At 44.0% G+C, this 6,512-nt stretch overlaps 1 pseudogene; it reads left to right on the forward strand.

Moving 5' to 3' along the window:
* The first annotated feature begins 5,593 nt into the window (after window positions 1–5,593).
* On the forward strand, window positions 5,594–5,708 carry LOC149461349 (U2 spliceosomal RNA; annotated as a pseudogene).
* The last annotated feature ends 804 nt before the right edge of the window (window positions 5,709–6,512 follow it).

The following is a 6,512-nucleotide window of genomic DNA, read 5'->3' on the forward strand; positions in this document are numbered from 1 at the left end:
GCAGCGATCTACGGGTATCTTCGCCCATTCTTCATGGGCAAAGGCCTCCAGTTCAGTCACATTCTTAGGCTTGCGCACTGCAACTGCTTTCTTTAAGTCCCACCAGAGGTTCTCAATCGGATTTAAGTCTGGTGACTGCGATGGCCACTCCAAAATGTTCCAGCCTTTCCTCTGCAACCATGCTCTAGTGGACTTGGAGGTATGCTTGGGATCATTGTCCTGTTGAAAGGTCCAACGTCTCCCAAGCCTCAGGTGTGTGACGGACTGCATCACGTTTCCATCCAATATCTCCTGGTACTGAAGAGAATTCATGGTACCTTGCACACGCTGAAGCTTCCCTGTACCTGCAGAAGCAAAACAGCCCCAAAGCATGATTGACCCTCCACCATGCTTCACAGTAGGCAAGGTGTTCTTTTCATCATAGGCCTTGTTCTTCCTCCTCCAAACATAGCGTTGATCCATGGGCCCAAACAGTTCTAATTTTGTTTCATCAGTCCACAGAACACTATCCCACAACTTTTGTGGTTTGTCCACATGGCTTTTGGCATACTGCAGTCGACTCTTCTTATTCTTTGGAGACAGCAAGGGGGTACGCCTGGGAGTTCTGGCACGGAGGCCTTCATTACGCAGTGTGCGTCTTATTGTCTGGGCTGAAACTTCTGTACCCACATCTGACAAATCTTTTCTCAGTTCCTCAGCAGTCACACGGGGACTTCTCTCCACTCTACGCTTCAGGTAGCGCACAGCAGTCGAAGTCAGCATCTTCTTTCTGCCACGACCAGGTAGCGTTTCAACAGTGCCCTTTGCCTTGAATTTGCGAATGATGCTTCCTAAGGTGTCTCTTGGTATGTTTAACATCTTTGCAATCTTCTTATAGCCATTGCCCTTCCTGTGAAGAGAAATCACCTCTTCTCTTGTCTTCCTGGACCATTCTCTTGCCTTCACCATGTTTGTAACCACACCAGTAAATGTCTAGAAGGAGCTGAGTATCACAGTCATTTTAAAGCTGCCTAATTGGTGCTTATTATGCTTGATTGCTGCTCGGTGACATCCACAGGTGTTTTCAATACCTGATGGAAAGCACCTGTATGAACCTCTGTTCTTCAGAGTGGTAGTCTTTAAGGGGTTGAATAATTGTGGCAATGAAGAAACCACATAAGAACCATTTACTACTGTATTACATAAACAATTGATGTCATTTTAGTTGCATTTGGGTAGTTACAACGTCCTTGTAGGATTTGATTCTGAATACAATTCCAAATGTACACTATAGTCCCTAAACCCCTTTACAGCATTGGGGGTTGAATAATTTTGGACACAACTGTATGTGCTGAGAGCGCGCGCCCTGCGCGCTCCCAGCACACATGTGAGGTACTCACAGAAAGGTCCAGGTCGGCTCTTTCGATCAGGACCTTTCCCGTTCATGTGGCCGGCCATGACGTGATGTCACGGCAGCCACATGACACTAAGCCACGCCCCGTCCCGCCCACCACCAGGCACAGGAACTCCTCTTCCGAGGATCCGGCATGAAGGGGTTAAAATAATGTGTATATAATATCTCCATTTTTTCCTCCGCTCCTTATAGACACTCCACATCCCTCTTCTTCTCTTAGATAAATGCCTGGTTGTATCAGAAGCACCCCTTCTACCTTTGATGAGCCGTATCAATCTGTTCATACATGCAAAAAACAACGCTTCATATGGTGCATTAAACTTTTAAAACAATAGCATTTATTACTAATGTTACACTCACTTAAAAACGGCATAGAAACGCTTTTACAATCCCATATCACACTTCCTCATGTCTACACACGACACGTTGTGTCACCGTCACATGACTTCATCAGGGGATAAAAAATTGAGATAGTATATACATGTTATTTTAAAGAGAACTGGAGGTGAGAGCCCTGGGAGTACTAAGGTGGCACAAGATTGCACAAAGTGGATTTTAGAATTGCACATTATTTAGTTGGCGCAGGAGGTTTTCACTGTTTTATTGGTGCCAAAAAGTACTGTGTGCAGTACTTCTTACAGTGCAGCGTCTTGAGATGCAAACCATCCCCATCACTTCAGCGCCGCAGTGAATAAAACCAAAAATAAATAAATAAATATTGGGGGTTATTTACTAAAACTGGAGAATGCTAAATCTGATACAACTCTGCATAGAAACCAATTAACTTCTAGGTTTTATTGCCAAAGCTTAAATGAACAGTTAGAAGCTGACTGGCTATCATGCAAAGCTGCACCAAATTCTGAGCACTCCCATTTTAGTAAATCTACCCCAGTGTAATGCACCAGAATCGGTGCATTGGCACTGTTCCTCCCAGTGCATAGGCCAGGTGAGATGGCTTATTATAAAGAAATACTGCTACAGGGCGGGACAGGTGCGCAAAATTACATATGTATACGTGATGTTGCATTTCTGGGTAGGGGGCGTGCGCCCTACCTGCACCGCCATTTGTGGCCACAGCTGTCAATCACCAGGTCCTGGCCAGTAACTACTCAGTGGCACCCAGTGATTTCCGAAGATATGTGACGGAGAGGAGGAAGGTTTTGTTTACTAACAGTCCTCCTCCCTGTCAGTTCAAGCACACTGCTCTGGATGGCTGTGCACAGTGTGATTACAGTGAAGCACACTGACATGATCTCCTAGTAAAACACTCCATGCACACAGTTAACCCTTTGATCGTCCCTCATGTTAACCCCATCCTGCCCAGTGCCATTAGTACAGTGTCAGTGACACCAAGTCAGTTACCTCCAGTGTCAGAATGTCCGCTTCAGTTCCACAGTCCCGCTATAAGTCGCTAATCACCGCCATTACTAGTAAAAAAAAAAATTCCAGTGTATACACCGCCATTTGTAAACGCTATAACGTTCACATAAACCAATTAATTTACATGAATTGGGATTTTATTTTAGCAAAGACATGTAGCAGAATACATTTTGGTGTAAATTTATAACAAAATTTGAATTTTAAAATTTTTTTTACTGAACATGTTTAATAGCAAAAAGTCAAAAATATTGTTTTTTTCTCAAAATTGTTGGTCTTTTTTTTATAAATTCACAGGCGATCAAATACCACCAAAAGATATCTCAATGCATGGGAAAAAAAAAAGGACATACATTTCATTTGGGTGCAGCATTGCATGACTGCACAATTGTCAGTTAAAATAACGCAGCGCCATATCGCAAAAAATGGCCTAGTCAGGGAGGGGGGTAAATCCTGAGGAGGGCAAGTGGAAACTTGTAATTTTTTTAGCTTTTATGCCCCCATGAGCAGGACCCTCCTAACCCTCTTGTATGATATTCTATTGTAACTCTGGGCAAACTGTTAGCAGGAAATAAATGCTGTATACTCATATTCCTTCTGTACTGAAATGTATTGTAATTGTATTGTCTCCCGTTATATTGTAAGGCACTGCGGTATATAAATCCTGTATAATAATAATAATTATAATATAATAATATGTAAAAATAATGATAGCTGTATGTAGAATGCCATTGTAAAAGTTTCGGCTTCAGTGTTGTCTGGGTCACTGATGTGCAGTAATTAAAAAGATAATGAGGCTGATTTGATTTGTAGGGATGAATAAAGACTGCTCTCTTAGCAAGGTAAATGTTGTAATAGGGTGAAGATGTCTTCATGTCAAATTTCAATCCATGTGCAAGGGGAAAAAAACAGCTTTACTTTATTTACTTAGCTTAGTGAACATTTTTTTTGCTAAGAGAAAATGTTTTCCTCTTTTGATAAATCAAACCAAATGGGGTGGGTATTCTTTACAAAGTGAATCTTCATCACATTCACTAAGCTCTGGGAGATATGAGTGCAACTGTACTTGCAAAATGCATAGTCTGCTTGCTTTTGGTAAATCAACCCCACTATATTGTGATGTTTTTCTGTCTTGCATATGCTGCATGAACTTTTCAGGTCAGGGACTCAAAAAGCATATGATGCCAGTGATAGCCATGCAACTAGCATTTTCAATGGAAGGCCAGCAATGAATGTCCATATAGTTACTTCATGTCAGGAAAGAAATATGGCAGCTAGAAATGCTGAACCGTTTTTGCAAGTACTGTCATCTTTGTCTTTACTTTATTATGAAAGTCTCATCGCAAACACGGGCATAGTAAAGTGTTTCTAAAGGCTCATTTTTTTTCTTTAAAATAATAAGCACATCACATTTACCTTCTCTGTGCATCGGTTTTGCACAGAGCAGCCCCGATCCTCCTCTTTTGGGGTCTCCTGCTGGTGCTTCTGGCCCCTCCCCCTTGCCAAGTGCCACCAAAGCAAGCTGCTTGTTCTGGGGGCACTCGTGTGTGCTCGCTCTGGAACTGCCTCTGTGTGTCTATGGGACACACAGAGCAATGCTCAGTCCTGCCCCCTGCTCCATCCACACTGGCTGTGATTGATAGCAGTGAGAGCCAATGAGGATAGAGAAACCTGGGAGAGCTGCTGCTCCTGTTCATATTGCTGGATTGAGATCTGGCTCAGGTAAGTATTAGGGGGAACTACAGGGTAAGCCGCACACTGAAGGTTCTTATCTTCATGCATAGAATGCATGAAGGTAAAAAAAACTTTCAGCCTTTAGAATCACTTTTAGTACCTAAGAAAAGGATATGAAAATACTTGTTCTAGGTCAATGATTCAACAAGCAGTAAATCAGAGGAAAGTATTACATGAAAAAAGAAATAACAAAAAAGTGTCAAGAAATACTACAATGTACTATTATCTTTGGCTAAAACTTATATTGATAAAACAGATATATTTAAAGTGAACATGTAGCAGGGGCAAAATCACAGGGTTACATGAAGATCTGATAGCTTTAGCAAACAGTCCCTAGCAAATAGGGAGATCAGAAATTCCAGCTTCACTGGTTAAATGATTGCTCCCAATTAGAAAGTAGTGAAACCTGGGACCACCAGCCTAGTGGCATTTTTAAAAGTGGGTCAGCAATGGCAAGCTTCCCATTTTTTAATACAAATAAATGTAGCAATCAACTGAAAAGTGTAATTCCTGGAAAATGTATACAGATAAGGTATTTTACCAGACAATAAAGTACAAGTGTTAACACACCTTAAAGTGGAGCTCCACCCAAAATCGGAAGTTCAGCTTTAATGCTTTGTCCCCTGCTCCCCATTAAGGATTGGCATCTTTGGGGAGCGGGTACCCACATTTGACAGGCACCCGCTCCCACTTCTGTTGCAATTGCCTAGGCGATCGGAAGCGGAAGTTGTCTTCTCCTCTCCCTCCCTGTAGTCTTCGGGGACACGTGACAGGTCCCAGAAGACAACGGAGCCATTCACAAAGTGCAGCGCTTCTTGTGCTTTTTTTTCAGCTGGAACTCAACTTTAAGTTGCATAATAACATCCATTACACAGTGGCTAAGTGGTTAGCAATCCTGCCTGGCAGCACTAGGGTCATTGTTTTAAATCCCAACCACAACCCTACCTGCTTGGAGTTTGCATGATCTCCCTGTGCCTGCATGGCTTTCCTCCGGGTACTCCGGTTTCCTCCCACACTCCAAAGACATGCTGGTAGGTCAATTGGATCCTGTCTAAATTGGCCCAAGTATGTGTATGTACTTACACTTACAAAGCTTCTCGGCCTTTTGGCTAAGATCAAGTGTAGTATCTGTTCTTATCAGTGTCCAGTGGAGGTGCTCCCGGCCATTCTAGCTTTGCGGGATGGCTGTTGTATAGTACCCTCACTGGTATGATGGGGGTCTGGAAGGCTAGTACCGGGGGGACAGAAACCGGGATGCCCACACGTAGCTGGGACCTGGGAGTAATTCCCCCAAGGAGACCGGAAGGACCCAGTACCTCCTGATTTGGATGGATCTACCTTGTCTGGCCAGGGGTCGGGAAGGCAGAAAGTCCGCAAACCAAGTGCCCCCTGAGTAGACGCCCTCAGGGGTGCCACTAGTAACACCTGGGTGTGGGACCCCACAGTGTGAAGATGGCACAAGGTCACTGCGTTTACATTCTTTTTGCACAGCGCCCTTCGGACCAGGCCTTTTGGCTAGGATCAGGGCAATTTTTGCTACAGGCCTCAGGGCCTGGTCGGTGCACTATTTGGCACGGCCACTTTTTTTATTTTCTAATTATTTATTTAATTTATTTACACTCCCACGTTTTGTCACTTTTTCTTACTTTTGTGTGTGTTTTTCCACGGATGGAGAGTGTGGGTCCTCGGGCCTTCCCTGAAGTCTAGGGGGAGGATGTGTGGCCTTTTGGTTCCTTCCTCCCCTGATCCCTAGGGGGTTTTCTCTTTGGGAGAGCCCCCTGACCAAGTACTGGGTGTCCGGCTTCGGCTGGACACAAGGAACGGTGGTCCACCAGGCCTTTTGGCCAGGAGGACCAAATGGGAACCTTGTCCCTGTCAGGAGCTTCGTGCCCCGGGGGATCAGGGTAGTGGTCCAGCCCCTTTAGGGGTAGGACAAAAACACACCCCTAAGTGCACTTTTTCGTGTGGTGTTCGCACTTGCACTTTTTTTGTGATCACTTATGGGTTT

The sequence above is a fragment of the Staurois parvus genome, unplaced genomic scaffold, assembly GCF_062004578.1.
Source record: "Staurois parvus isolate SC_StPar_1 unplaced genomic scaffold, SC_StPar_1.0 ptg000205l, whole genome shotgun sequence".
NCBI classification, from domain to species: domain Eukaryota; kingdom Metazoa; phylum Chordata; class Amphibia; order Anura; family Ranidae; genus Staurois; species Staurois parvus.